This window comes from Peromyscus maniculatus, chromosome 4 (assembly GCF_049852395.1).
Source record: "Peromyscus maniculatus bairdii isolate BWxNUB_F1_BW_parent chromosome 4, HU_Pman_BW_mat_3.1, whole genome shotgun sequence".
In the NCBI taxonomy this organism is placed as follows: domain Eukaryota; kingdom Metazoa; phylum Chordata; class Mammalia; order Rodentia; family Cricetidae; genus Peromyscus; species Peromyscus maniculatus.
The window spans coordinates 100,563,817-100,582,069 of record NC_134855.1 but is presented as its reverse complement, the minus strand read 5'-3'; the positions used below and the strand labels follow the sequence as shown (position 1 = coordinate 100,582,069).

At 42.5% G+C, this 18,253-nt stretch overlaps 1 long non-coding RNA gene across 1 annotated transcript; it reads left to right on the top strand.

The window, feature by feature from the left end:
• Window positions 1-138: 138 nt before the first annotated feature.
• On the top strand, window positions 139-8,147 carry LOC121828805 (uncharacterized). The gene is made up of 6 exons (XR_013050708.1): window positions 139-260; window positions 3,980-4,066; window positions 5,721-5,925; window positions 6,021-6,135; window positions 7,200-7,389; window positions 7,986-8,147. It is a non-coding gene; the product is annotated as an uncharacterized LOC121828805 (long non-coding RNA).
• The last annotated feature ends 10,106 nt before the right edge of the window (window positions 8,148-18,253 follow it).

Sequence of the window (18,253 nt, the reverse complement as noted above, 5' to 3'; positions counted from 1 at the left end):
TTACTCCATTGCCATTCTGCTTTAATTTTTCTTACATTTTATTTACTTTTTTTTGGGGGGGGGTGTATACGTGTGTGCCCTTGGTGTACAGGTGGAGGTTAGAGAAGAACTTCCTGCAGTCATCTGTCCTTTCCACCAGGTGGTGGATCCCAGGTCATCAGACTTAGAACCAGGCGCCTTTACCTGCTGAGCCACCTCACCAGCCTTTCCTCATCGGATGGGGATGGTAATTCTCCCAGTCCTTGCCTGCTGAGTGCCAAGTAAGCCCCATGGCTGCTGTCTGGACCTGCACTTGATTCCTACCCATATGAAGTTTCCAGAGTGAAGAGTGTGCAGTTAGGGAGCTGGGAAACTAAGAGAACTATTAAAGGATGACAAGAGGGCATGTGGGGGCAGGGCCGGGACTACATGGGGGGAGGGAGGGCTAAGACTACAAGGGGAGGTGCTGGGGCTCAGAAGAACAAATCCCTATTCAAGAAGATGCAGGGAAAAGGAAATACATGGGTTCTGGGGAGCCTAGCATGTGCTAGGAAGGGAGGGCAGGCAGCAGGAATGAGCAGCCATAAAGAATGGAAGGGAGAAAGGAAGACTGTCAGGAGTGAAGACCCTGGAATAAGGGTAAGGCAGCGCGATTCTGTGGGTATGCAGCTTTAAACGCACCTGCTTGCCGCCCATTAAGCAAGCCCCGCCCTCATCCCCCGAAGCAAATGCTTCCCTGGGTGAATGTGTAGCTAGAGAAGTGGCTTCTTCTGCCCCAGTAAACCCTCCTAGCTGTGATAGTCACCCATCCAAAGAGACGCTAATCATCACCAGCTGCAATGAGACTTATTGAGAGCTGGGGGCGGGGAATTCCGGACTGAGCGGCACACACTGTTCTGCCAGACCACCAGGAAGTCCCCTAACCGGAAAGGAAGTGAGCAGAAATACAGAGAATATGATTACTTTTTCACATGGGACCTTTAAAAGGTAGTTACAATCCCTCTTAGACTGCTGCTTTCCTCACAGCCAAGCTGCTTGTAAAATAACCAAACTGCTATCAAGCTACAAGGCGGTCAGAGCTTCTTCATCTGCGTCACGGATCAAATTGTTTTCCAGGCAGAAAACACGAGTGAACTTCACAAATACCAAGTGCCCCAGCCCAATTAGCATTCTTGGTTGCAAGTAAGAAATCAGTTAGGTTGAGGAGAGGTTGTTAGAAAGCTCTCACCAAATGCTTGAGTGATGGTGGCCAGGGAAGTGAACCTGACTTGGGTATTTCTAAAGAATCAAAGAGCCTGAACATCTTTTTGTTAGTGTTGTTATTTTTTCTCCTTTAAAAAATTATTTTTTTGATATTTTCATACATTAGTATCATATTTACACCATTTCCCCTTTACCTTCTCCCCTCTCCAATCCCTTGAATGTCTCCCTCAAATTCATGGTCTCTCTTCTTAACTATTATTGATACACACTACACACACACACACACACACACACACACACACACACACACACACACACACACACTGAGTCCATTTGGTGTTGCTCATATGTATATATGTTTTGGGCTGACCTATGAAATATCAAGGGACTCACTGAAAAGAAGACTAATTTCCCCCTTTCTTAGCATCCATTAATTGCCTGTAGTTCTTCATCTAGGGTAAGGCCTGTGAGATTTCTTTCTTCCACACTGGGTGTCCACTTGTTTAGGTGACCATATTGTTGAAATTTCATGACTACAGCTCCCTTTCATATATAGAAAACACTATCTCACAGCAAATATCCTGGTCCTCTGGCTCACAATTTTTTCGTTCCTCTTCCACAATGTACCCTGAGCCTTAGATGTAGGGGTTATGTTGCATTTGTATCAATTAGGAATGCAGACCCCAAACAGTTTTTTTTTTTGTCATTTTAATCAGTTGTGGCTTTCTGTGATGCTCTCCATGTACTGCAAAAAAAGAAGCTCCTTTGGTGAGAGGTAAGAGCTACATTTGTCTGTGAATATAAGGATAAATATTTATAACTGAGTTGGGAATTTTACTGTTTAGGAAAGCGTCAGTAACGGGTCTTCTTCTGTGGTTCATGACCTCACCAGCCATTGGTTAGTTGGCTAGGTTTATAGCACCAATCACAAATTCCTTCCAATTGAGAGATCATTAAGTCTGATTAGAAAGCTATTGGTTATCCCCAAGATATAAGTGCCGCTATTGCATCCTTGGGTATATCTTGCCATATTGATCATTGTCAGAAGCAGGCTGGCCCCTCCTAGGATACTCCCAACAGCACCACAAATGACTACAAAGTGAGTGCCACAAATATAAAAGAAGCCAAGAATCCAAGTCTTCAAGGAAAGTGTCCACTTGGCTGACTGTACATAAACAATTAACATCATAGCTGCCAGGACAGGTAGCTTGCACATGCTTGGTCTTGTTGCTTGCACTGGGACTACCATGGTGGGTGTTCTGTCCCAAATGGGGAAGGGGCTGAGTACTGGACAGTGGGGGATAGAGCACAATGTCTGCTATGGGCTTTATAAATACAAGGTCTTTATTCACATACATTATTTACCATCTATCTAAGCAAAGTAATATAGTAAAATTCTCAGCCCTCCAGCCAGAAAGGGTTCTGCTAAGGACCCACATAGGAGAGTATTGAGAGCAGGGTGGGGCTCAGGCACATCACCTTTCTCAAGGAGAACATACTGACTGGCCTCAGTTAGCTGCATTAGCAGATAGATCATTTTTTAAGTTCCTGCCTCATATGATCCTTGTAAAATGAAACTAGTTAATATTTAAAACTGACTGGCACTGTACCTGGCATAGAAAAAGTATTCAGTTGATGGCTGCTGTTTGCATGGTTTTTATTGTTACTGTGTCGTTATGTTATTACTGTGATTTGAATGTCTGTCCCCTCCAAAGCTCATGTTGGAATTTTATGGCCATTATAGCAATATTAAGAGGTGGGACCTTTGAGGTGATTGTGTTATGAGGGCTACACAATCATAGGTGTAGCTGATGGCATTATATAAGACTAAGTTCTAAGCATAATGGGTAAAAGTACACGTTGCATGCACAAGCCTAGCCACCTGAGTTCATCAGCAAGACTGAAATGATTCGCCACATGCAAGGGATCCACAATAAGGTTATTGGGTTCCTTATCAGAAATTAGGGCCCAAAAGGCAGTTAGCCAATCTATCCCAAGTCTCCACCAAGAATCAAAACTGTCATTCAAAGATGATGGAGAGATACGGTTGTCACTGGCCTACCTAGCCTTCAGTGCCTGATCCAATATCTAGATATCTGAAGAACCCTGCAATACTGGTTTGTTAGTATGGCTCTTCCCTGAATGATTTCTTCATTTCAGTCCCAAATACTAAAATCAACAACTTGCCTTCATAACTCAAGTAATCAGAAAAAGAATAACAAGCTAAACCCTAAATTAGCAGTTGAAAAAATAACAAAATTGCCGGGCGGTGGTGGCGCACGCCTTTAATCCCAGCACTTGGGAGGCAGAGCCAGGCGGATCTCTGTGAGTTCGAGGCCAGCCTGGACTACCAAGTGAGTCCCAGGAAAGGCGCAAAGCTACACAGAGAAACCCTGTCTCGAAAAAAAAAAAAAATTAAAATTGAGGTAAATAAAAGGAACATAGAAAAATGATAAAACTTAAAAAAAATTGAAAAGATCTGAAACTGACAGATCCTTAGCTGGGTGTAAAGAGAGCACAGCACAATGGCGTACACCTGTGATCCAAGTTACTTGGGAAACTGAAGCAAAATGGAAATTTTGAGGTTAGCCTGAGCAACATAGTGGCCTCCCCCATAAGGGGATATATATAGAAAGAACATTCAAATTACTACAATAAAAAATTTAAATTTGGATTATTGTAGTTTGAATGTGAAATGTTTCCCATAGGTGGATAGATTAACACTTGGTCCCCAGATGGTGGCACTGCCTCAGAAGGTTCTGGAACCTTCTGTTCACTCCTGCCTTCTTGATTGCAGATGCAACGTGACCAGCGGCCTCCCCACGTGCCAGCTGCCATGCTTCCCCTGTTGTGTGGACTGTGTCTCCTAGAACCGTAAGCCAGAGTAAGCCCTGCCTTAAGTTGCTTCTTGTCAGGCATTTTGTGACAGTAATAGGAAAACTAATACAGAGAGATGTAACTACCAACTCTACAGAAATGCAAAGGATTGTAAGAATGAACAATTATAAACTCGTAAATTTGATAACCTGTGTGAAATGGGCAAATTCCAAAAATCACAGAACTTACCAAGACTAAATCATGAGGACATGGATCTTCCAAATAGCTTAATAACAAGTAAGCAGATTGAACCAGTGATTAAAAAAAAATCTCTCAGCAAAGAAAGGCCCTGGACTTGATGGCTTCCCAGATGAATTCTACCAAACATTTAAAGAACTAACTCCAAGTTTTCTCAAACTTCCCCCAAAAAACTAAGTAGGAAGAACTATTTCTTAACTCATTCTAAAGACCCTAGAAAAAAATTATGTTGTTTATGATAATTGACACAAAAGTTCTCAATAAAATACTAGCATATTAATGAAATGAGCTAGGCAGCATATTAATAGAATTATACACCATGACTATTAAGTAAGCTTTATTCTTGGAATTCAAGGATGTTTACATACAAAACTGATCAATGTAATATACAATATTAACAAAATGAAGGAGAAAATACATATCATCTCAGCTAAAGGAGCAAAGCTGAAGTCAGATCCATATATTCCAAGTAAAACCAGATTAATAGTAATGCAACTTGTCAGGACTGGAGAGTTGACTCAGCCGTTAAGAGCACTGGCTGCTCTTCCAGAGGACCCAGTTTCAATTCCCAGCACCCACATGATAGCTTGCACATATCTGCAACTCCAGTTCTAGGGGCTTTGACACCCTCACACAGACATACATGTAGGCAAAACACCAATGCACATAAAATTTTTAAAAATAAAATTTTATATATATATGTATATTATATATTAGATATATATATGCACAACCTGTCAAGTCACATGGGACCTCCACTTGACTAATGCATTGGGGCTGCCATCTTGAAATTCTTAATATTTGAACTAGAGGTCTTGCCTCTGGTTCTACCTCATCTTCTACCAGTATTACAGCTAGCACTGCTCTCAGGACTGAACCTGCTCCGTTGTCCCTACTGAGCTCAGGTGTGAGTAACCACACCTCAACACAAATGTGGTGAAGTGTCTCAGAGCAAAGACACTGGGCCAGAGGTCAGTTAGGCCTCCTGTTGTTAGAGGTCTATAAGGTATATTCTCATGACTACCATATTACACCTTTTGAGCCACAAAAAATCTTCTTCACACAGTCCCAGGGAATAGTACCTCCATAGTCCTTGGAGCCTCTCCTTCCTGAGGTGCCTCTCAAAGAAAAGGTTACCTGTACACTTCCTTATGATCACATTTGATCCCAGGGCCACAGTCAACACTCACCTTCTCCCCTATCTGCTTTGTCCTCAGAACATGACATTATTGGCAGGTGCTGGTGACGTAGCCAATGTTATAACCCAAACCTTCATTCTGGGTAGGTCACTATCACCTGCCATGGGTCCTTTGGGATGGTAGTAAGAGGGCCATTGGAATGGTGGTGAGGGGTAAGGCCACTCCACATCACACCTGCTTTCCAGACCCTTGTATCTTCCTCTGGAGACCCATCACCAATGTAACAAGTGCAGCATGTCCTGAAAAATGGCACTGTCCTTTCAGGTCTTCTCAGGGCTGGTGCTTCAACTGGGACTGTGCACATTGGCTCCAACAACCTCTATTTCCGATTCCCTCTGGAAACAGTGCAATTTATGACAACCAGGAGTTCCCGTGATCATGACCCACACCTCCTTCACTTGAAGTTGACACCCATTGGCTGCTCTACTACGTGGAGTTTCTGCACCATTGCCTAAGTTCCTGGATAAAGGTGCCACATGAGGTTTTCAGGTCAGGAAAAAAGAGACAATATTTATTTGCCATTTACCTTACTAATGCTAATCCTTTCACCTTCTATCATATTAGAGAAAGCAGAACCTCTTAGAAATCTGAAAGACAGCAGTCCTTCCCATCAAGACAACACAAAGCTGACTGAACTGGATGGGCCAGAGGAGGCTTGTATCCTGGAGGCTTTGAAAAGGTATATGCCCTTCAGAAGGTGGGAGATAAATCCTATGAAGTATCTAAACGAGGGTGCCTCAGTGTCATTTATGGGATGTTACAATTACAAGGGTGGGTGGTGGTATTCTGAGATCTCCTCCCTTACCCCAAATCATCTAATCTTATCACAAAGAAGGAAGTCTGTTCCTGTAGACTGCCTTGTATTCTGGAGGCCATACTTTCCACCTCTGGGATGTTTTTCTGCCCCGATTCTGAGTATAGCAGAAAGGTGCCAGCTTTGGGTGGGATTGGAACGGGACAGAGTGTTACGGAAGGTATGAGTCACAGCACAGCCAGCCTTGCCAGCAGACACCCATTGTGATGAAGGGGACCAAGAATAGCCAAAGATACAATATGACCATTGGACAGATCAGTAGGCCGCGTGGGCCAATTGTAAGCTGGGCTCTATCCAGGACTCCCTTTTTTGCTTGGTTTCCATGTGCCCCACTTAAATAGAGGGTCAAAGACATCTTTAGAGCTCTCAGTATCAATGCCAGCTCAGACTCTGTCTAGTAGTCCTGAAAATGCCTGATTGTCCCCTTTCCCACTATTATCAAAGCGAGTGGCCCAGGTCCCTTTGAAGGCCTGAGAAGTCATCATGGTGTCTACCTGTCATGTAGCAATGCACTTCCTCCAGCCACCTGTCAGTCTGTGGGCTCCAGACCTGAAAACTGAGTCATTTGAGAATTGAGCAAAGGATCATGACTTGTAACTGATATGACTTTTCTCACCTTGTCCTTGACTGCCATGTGTCTGTCTCCCAGACATCAATACACAGATAGGTCAAGGACCATCATCTAATGTCCCATGAGCCAAAGCCAGTCAGCCACCTATCTTTGTAAGCAAATTCTTATTAAAACACAGCCACACCCCTTTATTTTAATATTATCTGTGTCTATTTTTATTCTACAACAGCTGATTTTAGCAGCTGTACTGAGGGCCTGTGGCCCCCAAAGCCTGAAGTATTTACTGTCCAATACTTTACCTAGCCATGTGATAACTCCCATTGTTGATAACCCTTGATGACTGTCTCTTTTGCCCTAGGTTCAAAGTAGACACCATAGTTCAGTGACCATGTTCCCAGCCCTCAGCAAATGAATCCCACTGGCTGCCCTTCTCCTAGCCTCCATCATGCCTCTGGATGCTCACAAACTCTGGCTCTACAATCAACCATGGTCTACAGATTTCCTTGGAGCTGTGAGGATGCTTCTTATCAGTTCATTTCAGTGGCATGGTGAGTGGTAGCCTATGTGCAAGGATGTACCTTTTGTCCAGTCTTTTGGCCACAGAAGATAAAGCACCAGGGTGGTGGTGGGGGAAGCATCTAGATTTAACCTCCTCTTAATTAACCTCCTGTCACCTTCCCTGCTCCTTGGGATAGGGAGATAAATACTCCAAAGCCTCCCTTGGTGGGGGATGGGGGGATGAGGGTGGATTTAAGACTTGCTCTCCCAGCTCCACATGTGGCCATCTACTATTATTTCTCTTTGCAGAACTAGTTGTTTCAGATGGCATGCATACCACACAGTGGGCAAAACGGGCCAGGCCAAGTCACATTATGATCTCAAAGGAAGGCTCCTTAGCCAGTCTCATCCAGTGCTGGTCTGGTTGTCACATCTTCTATAATTGCTCACCTTGTACTTATTTCAAGAAATTTAAAGTTGATTTTTGTCCCTGCTCCCAAGTCATCCAACTTAAGAAAATTCTGCTGCGGTGTGGTAGTTTGGGGGTTTTTGCAGAATCAGGTCCCAGTCCCATCACTTCCTTCACATGTGTGCTTCAACTGTCTCATCCTGCTTCCCTTTCTACTTCCTCATGTTGCTGTAGTAGGTAACATGTGCTAAGCACCCGGCAGGAAGCAGATCCTCAGAACGGCTGGGAGTAGATCTAGGAATCTAGATCTGGCCAGACATGGAAATAATAAATTAGATAAAGGCAGAGAAATGCCCTGCAAATCATAAAGACAGCTCTGTGGCTAACAGCAGGCCTGAATCTAGATTCTGGTCATTGATGTCTTTTTCTGCAAATGCCTGAATTAGTGAGTGTGGAGACACCTAGGTCCCTAAGTAGCTCCTCTATTATTAAAGAACACATGTAAAATTCTTTGAAAACTGTAACATGCTAGAACTACCAAAAGACAATGAAAAATATTTGATGGCTGTGGTAGCAACGAATAGATAATTGATAATGTTATCTTATAAATGGAATAGGGGTAGGATATTATATATTATAAAAAAGTTTGTGGAAATGTAGAAAACAGGAAACAGCCCAGTGAACAAATCCTAAAAGAAGTCTATTACCAGGTTTCACAGAATCCAAGCAGAATCCGAAGCATCTTGAGACCTGGTGTTACTCTGTTCCCTTCAAAAGAAGTACAATTTCACAGATCACAGACTGGTCCCCACTTAACCCCCAGCTGCTCTCTGGTTCTGCATCCCCACACTTTACTCCTCTGACTACTAAAGGGGATTCTCTATGTATCCTAGAACACATTCCCAAGACAGTAACTGACTAGGATGATGAGAGTCACTCTGTGCCCCATGTAGGCAGAACTTCTTCCAAGCCAGGGCTGCACTGACTAGCCCATGGTTGTTTGCCCCTGGCCTGGGTGCCCAGCCCTGACCCAATCAACAAGGCAGGTGGAAAGAGGTGGACTTTCAGGATCTTTGCCCATAGCAGTCATTTAGTGCTTTCCTTAGGAAAATCTAAGCATAATTGGTGATAAATTGTGATGGGATAGATAGGTGTAGATAATTGAATAGATGACTGAGAGATGGATGGATAAATAGATAAGTTAATTGGTCACGACTTTTAAGAGAAGAAAAGTTTCAAGCCATTAAGTCCAACATCAAACTAGAAGACTCAAAACATTAGAAAAATGCAGCTTTAAATCCTGACACAGGTACCTTTAGAATATCTCACTGTTTAAACAAAAACTCATATTAAGAAACTACAGGCCAGGAGGTGGTGGCACATGCCTTTAATCCCAGCACTCGAGAGGCAGAGCCAGGTGGATCTCTGTGAGTTCGAGGCTAGCCTGGTCTACAGAGCTAGTCCAGGACAGGCTCCAAAGCTACAGAGAAACCCTGTCTCGAAGAAAAAGAAAGAGAGAGAGAGAGAGAGAGAGAGAGAGAGAGAGAGAGAGAGAGAGAGAGAGAGACAGAGAGAGAGAGAGAGAGACGGAGGGAGGGAGGGAGGGAGGGAGGGAGGGAGGGAGGAAGGAAGGAAGGGAGGAAGAAAGAAAGAAAGAAAGAAAGAAAGAAAGAAAGAAAGAAAGAAAGAAAGAAAGAAAGAACAGTTGAGGAATAACAAGGTGGCTCCCTGTGTAATGGAGTTTGCCGTGCAAGCTTAGTGACCTGAGTTCAATACCCGGAGCCCACATAAGGGGGGGGGGGGGGGGTGTCCACTGTTTTCCTCTAACCTCCACGTGTGCTCCATGTTTTCCTCTAACCTCCACGTGTGCTCCATGACACACACACATCACCGGCGGCATCGTTTGAAGCAAACATAAAGTACATAAGGCTCTGTCTCAAAAACAAACAAAGAAGAATTAACTTTTTAGAAGGATTTAAACATCATCAAAGCAAGCGAAGTAATACAGTGAGAATCTGTTCTAGGGGAGAAAAATACTGCACAGTACCACAAGATGGCAGCATTGTCCCATGCATGGTCTATCAGGTTGCTTTAAAAAAAAAAAAAAAAAAAAGTGTTTCTCTTGTGCCTAATAACCAATTACTTACTTTGTCCTGAAGCTCATTCTTGAGAGATCTGAGAAGCCTCTAGTTGATTAAAAAGATACAAATTTAAACTGCGTATTTAACATCTATTCTTCTACTTTCCAATCCATCTGCTGTCTTTGGGTTTATTCAGCTCCCAAGATCTCAGGTCCTGGTAGTTAGTCTAATTTTATATTAATTAGGCATGAAAACAGTAGCTTAAGTTATCCAAGAATTATAAGCCCCCTAGTCATCCCCTGGTTTCAAGAATTATATTGTGAAAATCTTTGTTATGTATTTGCGTAATCTAATTTTTATTATAGAGATGGAGAGTAGAGAAATACACAGACAGACAAAGGTTAGAATCAATAATAATACTCAAATATGCACCAAAAGCCAACTGTAATTCTGAGTTCTATATGTCAGCCTAGTTAGGCCATGGTACCCAGATATGTGGTCAAATTCTAGTCTAGACGGTGCTATGAAGATGTTTTTTAATGAAGATATATTAACTATTAACAGAACAGTCCGGTAGACATTTCTTTGGGAATGCATCATGGTAGAGACTCATCAATTGTGATCCAGGCTCACTGGTCTGGAATGCTAAAGCCCCAGTGTCACCCTCCCTGGGTCCTCACCTCTTTCCTGAGCTCCAGGTCTTCTTAGAACTGTTTGTCCATAACACTGGCCAGAACCTAGCTGTCCTTTCCGGTCTTTATTTCCTTCTGTTTACTGGAGAAGAGTCTAAGGGACCAGAGGTGTAGTTTAGTGGTAAGTTTGACTAGCACGTATGATGCCCTCAGGTCAATCGTCAGAGAAAACAACAACTCAAATGATCTGCTGGGATGGCTTCTGAAATCACTCAGTGAGCTCTCCTGCCCTTATGGTGAGGTCACTGTTTGCTTCCCTCTGCATAGGAGCTCATTTTGACACACACACACACACACACATGCATGTACGCATGCACATACACACACACACACACACACACACACACGCATGCACGCACGCACGCACGCACGCACGCTAGCACGCACGCTAGCACGCACGCATGAACATGTAGAGCGTAGCAGGACCAGCATAGCTATTTCCTGCTGCCCACTTCAGTGTTGGTACTGAGTATACACAAAATGTGCCACAGCTTCTCAGCAATCACAGGAAACTTCCCAGCCCTGTTCAGATGTTGGGATTTCCAACAGCAGAGCACACCATCTGCAGGAAGCAGCTCACCCTCCAGAATGCAGGGCCGAAATGAAGGGCTTCTCCAACGGGGGTCTTTTTCTCGAGAGGGGTCCTCAAGAAGAGGGACTTCCGCCTGCCTTTGGACTCAGTCTCTCTCAGGAGCTACCAGATGCCAATGGCTCTTCAGCCAGTGATGGGATTGGCATGCCTACCTTCTGCCCTCTGTGCTGGGCTCTTTTTTCTTTCTGGAGCATGTGCAAGTGTTGTATGTGCTGTCGTGGTGGCTGTGGGAGCTACTGCCCTGTTGTAACTGGAAAACAGTTTCTTTGCTGTTATAGACCACCTCCAGCTCTTACAACCTTTCTGCCCTCTCTTCTGTGAAGATCCCAGAGCACTGGTGGGCAAGGATGTGATATATGTTCCCCCATTCATAGTTAAAGCATGGCCCAATCTCTTATTCTCTGTACATGGATTGGTTCAGGGAGGGGGTCATGTGTTAATTTCCATCTCCCCGAGAGAAGCTTCTCTGATGGAAGTTAAGTGATGCTCTGATCTATGTAAACCATTGGGAGTCGTGTTAATAATAGTATTGGGTTCTCCAGTACTATAGGACCTGTGACCTATCTAGCCTTTACCCTCTTTAACAGTGCTGTGTATGGGTTACATTGCATGAAGTAGGCCTTAGATCCAAGTGGAAAGTGGTTGGTTATTCCCATAACATTAATGCCACTATTGCACCAGTGGGAAGATCTTGTCAGGTCAGTCACCATTGTAGCTTGCAGGTTTCACAGCAGGATGAGACTGAGTTTTAATTTTCTCCTCCAGCATCATGAATAGCACCATTCAGAACCATGGATGATAGCCAGTAGGGATTAAACTTCCTGATGAGTACCAGCTTGATTTCCCCTGGTTCTGTGACTCAAGTGAGTGATGTCTTCACCAAGGTCTTACCATGAAGTTCAGAAGGGTAGTCAAGAGTATTGGCATTAACCTGTAATGCTTGGGGATGAGGGGTCTATGTGACCCCATTGGCCAATGACTCAAAAAGCAGTAACCAGTTCTTGGTAGAAACCCTATCATCTTAAACTCTGACTCTGTATGAAGTCACATAGCTAAATGCAGGGACCATGAAAATGTTAGCAACAGTTAAACATTTCTGAATGTGCAATAAACAAAGATTAATTCAAAATTGAGCAGGTGATGAATCGAGGTGTTTCTGGAAGAGTTCACCAGCACTATGATACTTCATAACAACCTTGGTTCTGAACACTCAACATGTACTTTGTACTGCACAAGCTGGCACATCTCAGAACTAATGCTGCCTGCAATACTTTGGCTCAGATTCAAGACTATTGTATGTTGCAGAGTATTTTATGCCAAGAGTTTTTCCTTCCTACAGAAACATAATAGCTCAAGTTACAGAAAATGACAACTTGTATTTCCCTACCATCTTTTCTTAGCACCCACCAAATCAGTGTATCCTTGAGTTGTATTGTATTAAAATGTTTCATTTTGAATTGCTGACATGAGTTTCTAAAGAAAGAGCTGAGTGAATTTTGGCTTGGGATTACAAATGACCTCCTACCAACAGTTCTATAATAACCATAGACACACTCCTACTACTTTGCGCTATGAATTTATGAATGGTGTTCTCAGAACTGACAATTATATAATCACAACCATCAACTCTGAAAAGCACTGATGGTGTTTGGGTACTTCACCCTGCTGTGCTCACTGTACATTGGAGATTTGAGTCTACATAGAAAACAAGCACAGCCATCTCGTTCCTACACAAACTTGCTTTTCTCTTTAATACAGTCGTGTGATTTGGCTATGAAATGTCCCCTATGGGCTCGTGTAGCCGAACACCTGATCCCCAGCTGGTGGTGCTGTTTGGGGAGGTTGTAGAACCTTCAGGAGGTGGAGCATTGCTGGAGGAAGTGTGCCACTGTGAGGGGCCGTTTACAGCCTGGTCCCAATTCCTATTTGTGCTCTGCCACCCAGGGCTCCTGCTGCCATGGTTTCCGTGCTAAGAGGACTGCATCCCTGGAACTGTGAGCCAAAAGAAACCCTTCCACCCCAATTTATCACAGAAATAGAAAACTAAGACAAATAGAAATATATATACATATATATATATTCCATATGCATGTAGACACATACATATATATACACACACATAAACATATGAATTGTGTTATAAAGCTCTTTATGGCATATTGTCAGTAAATACTTGGTTTGGGGCTGCATAGGAATTTCTCAGTGAAAGGTTTTAAGAAGGAAAAGCCCAAGAGTGCCTGGTTCTGAGCCACAATCATCAGCCACCTCTTCTCCAGTTTACAGTGGACAGTTGAGCAACCTTTTACCACTTCCAGACAGGTAAATTTTCATTTCTTTACATATGTATCAGCTGACCTTATTCAGAGAAGATGCCTGGACCTCCCCTCAGTCTACCTCCCCGTTTATGCCCCCAGCACTCCCCAAAGCTCACCCGTCTTCCCTGGGACTGCCATTCCATTGCATTGCTTCCACAGAGTTCCTGCTTTGCCTGCCAGATGGAATCTGGCCGCACACACGCAGGCAGAGCAAGAGTAAACTAACGGAAATGCAAGCTGTCTGCTGGATCTGAATAAACAGAAGACACAGGAGTTGTCTCCATCCAAAAGAAAAATCCAGAACGCGAGCGACTTTTAAAGTATGAGCACAGTTATATTTGGAGCTCAATTTTAAGAATGACAGCTTTGGAGAATGTATATATATTCTGATGAAATATATGATATGTGTTAAGTATATAATGAATTTGATGGAATGTATAGAGCCAACCCTGAGAGATACACATACACACAGTTCTCAGAGAAAGTGCTAAGTTTTTGCCCTCTCCAGAGGCCATCCATCAACCTTAAACCCAACCTAAAATACTCTACTAGCTGGAAATCTCTACCACCTAAAGGCGTTTGCCCTGGTAGCAATGGTTTTAAAGTACTCGCTACCAAATCACTTAAAGTGATGGCTTTGTAAGTTTTGACCGTCACATGGTAGCCAGGCTGGCGTCAAACTTTCAATCTGCCTACAGACTACCCATGGCTGCTATCACACCCTGCTTATAGTACTCCCAAATAACTGACTTTATGGAGTTGGATCACTTCAACCAGTCTTCTCATGTGTCTGGTTGGGATTTCATGAGTAGACTGGTAATTATTTTCTTTTCTAACAGTTATTTATTTTTATATGTATGTCTGCACCCTTGAATGCATGTATGTGTACCATGGGCAAGCAGGAGCCCATAGAGCTCAGAAGAGATGTCAGATCCCCTGGAACTGATTATTGTGAGCTCCCTTATGTGGGTACTAGAAATCAAACCTGGGTCCTTTGCAAGAAAAGTTAAAAGAACTCTCCAGCCCCTGGACTGATAATTTTTTTTGAAACGAGATATAAAGATCATTCAGTACAAAGAGAACATGAAGAGGAAAAATAAATAGGAGAGGTAGCAAAATGGTCAGATGTCTGAAGTAATGTATGTAGGCAGGAGTTTTTGTCCTGCAAGCCACTCGCAATAACCACACAGAGGCTTAATATAAATTATAAATGCTCAGCCAATAGCTCAGGCTTGTTACTAGCTAGCTCTTACATTTAAATTAACCCTTATTTCTTGTCTATGCTTTGCCACGTGGCTTGGTACCTTTTCTCAGTATGGCATGCCCATCCTGCTTCTCTCTGAGTCTGCTTGCAATTCCAAACTCTGCCCTTTCTCTTCTCATTGTTCTCAGTCTGGCTCTCCCACCTAACTCTATTCTGTTCATCTATTGGCCAGTCAGCTTCTTTATTAACCAATCACAATGACATATATTCACACAGTGTAAAGGAATATTCCACATTTCCCCCTTTTTGTCTAATTTAAAAGGAAGTTTTTAACTTTAACATAGTAAAATTATATGCAACAAAACAGTTATTAACTAAGAATTATAGTTGCAATATATATCCAGTCCATTTGTATTTGGCAAATATAGAGAAAATACTCTATTATTTATCTTATCTTTGGGAGTCTAAAGTTTTACATCTAATTTATCTTTTATTGTAACTAAAGAAAATTTGAACTATGACTATTCAACTCTGTCAAAGACCCCAGAAGGGTGAAATGCTACCTAATGACAGAGACATCTGGCTGCCTGGACAGTCACCCTAGCTTCTTCTGTAACACTGGGGCATCCAACATTGGCCTACAGGCCTAGTATATCTGACAGATAGCAGGGTAAAAGCTGAAAGATCAGAGAGGCAGAACAGCCAGCCACTAGTTCTTACCTCTACAAAATCCTCAGCCTAAAGAGAGTGAGTTCCATCCGGGCAGTGGTGGTACATGCTTTTAATTCCAGCGCTTGAAGGCAGAGCCAAACAGATCTCTGTGAGTTCGAGGCCAGCCTAGTCTACAGTGAGATCCAGGACAGGCACCAAAACTACACAGAGAAACCCTGTCTCGGGGAAAAAAAAAAAGAGTTCCTGTTTCTTCATGCCTTATATACCTTTCTCTGCCCTGCCATATTACTTCCTGTGATTAAAGGCATGTTGCTTCCCAAGAAAAGGCAGGAGATCTCAAGTTCTGGGATTAAAAGTGTGTGCTACCACTGCTTGGCTCTGTTTCTCTCCTATACGGAATCAATCTCATATAGCCCAGTAAGACCTTAAACTCACAGAGATCCAGAAGGATCTCTGCCTCCCGAGTGATAGGATTAAAGGTGTGTGCCACCACTACCTGACCTCTATGTCTAATTTAGTGGCTGGCTCTGTCCTCTGATCCTCAGGCTAGTTTATTAGGGTACATAATATAGCAACACACTGAGAAGCAGGGAATTTAGAAGGACTGTCCCACCTTGTCTTGGCAAAGTATTGCATTCACCTTCTTTGCATCCTGCTGGTCCAGTTTGGACAGTATACTGTCAGCAATTAAGGCAAGTGCCATTTCTTTGCCCAAATGGCTAGCTTTTGCCATTAAAAAAACAAAAAACTCCATACAGAGTTTCTTCAATGCCCGTTATCTTCACTGAAGTAAATTGGTACTGCCAGGAACAGACATGTCTCACTGTCAAGAAGTCTTGTTATTAAACATATTAAACACTATATTCTGTAACTCTTTGAAGTGTTTGAAGACGATCTAATCTATATAAATGTATCTGTTTAACCTTGAAAACATACCTAATATGACTACACTTTTGATTATTATAGATGACTAATCTGTATTTAATTATACATTGCATTTTTAAATGAGTTGCATAAGCACAATACCCCAAACGAGTAGAAACATACACACAGTATACCAATATGAAATATTCTGAGATTAATAGTTGTTTTTTGGATTGAAGTAGATTAAATAATCTACCCTTTTATCTCATTTCTATATCATATCCCCCTTTACTCCTTTAGAAAGAGATGTATAAATTTAACTATTTCATTTAGCTTTTTTTCTGACTGTGACCAGTAATAACTTATAACCAACCCCCCTTCAATGATAACAAACACCCATAACCCATCTTTTGGGAACATGGGCCTTTTTTTTTTTCTAGGCTGCTTCCTGTTGTCTGGGGGCACTGGCATCTTTGGGAGAACCTTGAGAAAATCAGGATTATTGTTAAGTCTTGCTAGAGTATTCTGTGGGGCTGGATCATCTCAGCCAGCCTCCTCAAAGCTGTTCTGGATGCTGGATCACCTGGGCCATCTGTTTTTATTGGTGTCTGGTCCCCTTGTTCTAAAAATACATAAACTTTTAAAGGTAACATAAACTACAAGTATGGAGTATGTGGTGTGTACAAGTCAGTTAAAGATTTTTTTTAATGTTTGAGCAGGTAAAATATACATTATGTATTTTGTAGGGTTTTTTTTAGGTTTATTTCTTTATGTTTGTAGTCAGGACTTTCAGGGGGTCTTCCTTGATCAGACCTGATCTTTAACTTTGAACGAGTCCACAGCCTTTCATCTCCTGTGGAAATAAAAGCATAACCTCTGCCCTAAAGTAACATATCTGTAGTGAGTAGCCATTCCAGCTTTGATCTAGAAGTTCCAACCCCCATTGAGGCTTCGGTAACTGTCACGCCTGTAAGGCAGGGCTGAGAGAGGACCCTGAAGACCCAAGATCCGGATGTGCTGGCTCTCTTGGTTCCTGGACCCTGGACACTGGATGTAGATCGAGCAGAGTTCTCCAGAGAACACTGCCGGACTGCGCTACACCTTTCCCAGACCCTGTTATCTATCCCTTCACTTTTAAGTTACCCCACAAAATAAACCTCCCTTTTAACTACGTGGAGTGGCCTTAATAATTTCACCAATACATATCTTTTGACTTACATTTTTAAGTCAACACATTAAAATATGTTAGTTTAATCCAGCAGCTTTTATAATCCAATGTCTCTTAGTAGATATTGCTCCTTCCTCAGCAGTCAACACAATAATTCAAACAATACAATAACCTCAAGTATCCAGACTCTGTGTATTTTCCATCTTTATGTGGCTTTTTTTATATCACTTTACTCCCTTTTTAAGGACTTTATCAATTTTAAAACTATTTTTTAAATCTATGACTGTATATACTCTTCATCTTCTCTTTCCTAAGCCTATGTGTATTTTTAAACACACTATAACTCATTTAGAGGCTTTTTTCATCTGAATCTGTCTCTACTGTGTATCTGTAATCTTTTTCTGACATGAGCCTTTAAACTGCTAAGCGGCATGGCTAACACCTCTGCCTCTGTTTTAGCATTTGACTCCCTCCCACAGGCAGCTTGTGAGAGACTGTGGGAACCCACTACATGGCTTATCTCATGGTGCACTGGTGACTCAAGCCCACAGGAGACATCCCTGTATCGTGGTTGGCATGAGACATGAGGCTAGGAAGCTGCTCTTAGCTCCATTTCTAGGTGTCTAGAACCCTTTCTGAAGCTCTCTCAGGTTTTATGTGGATGTAGTTGCCAAACATTTGGGTGCCATTTATGGGTGGAAGTTTTTGTCACACAAGCAACCACACAGAGACTTAATATTAATTATAAATGTTCAGCCAATAGCTCAAGCTTGTTACTAGCTTTCATTTAAATCAGTCCATATTTGTTATCTGTTTTGCCACATGCCCTGGTACCTTTTCTCAGAACAGCATGTCTACATTGCTTCTCTCTTGAGTCTTCTCTGCCCTTCTTCTTTCCAGCATTCTCTCTGCACCCA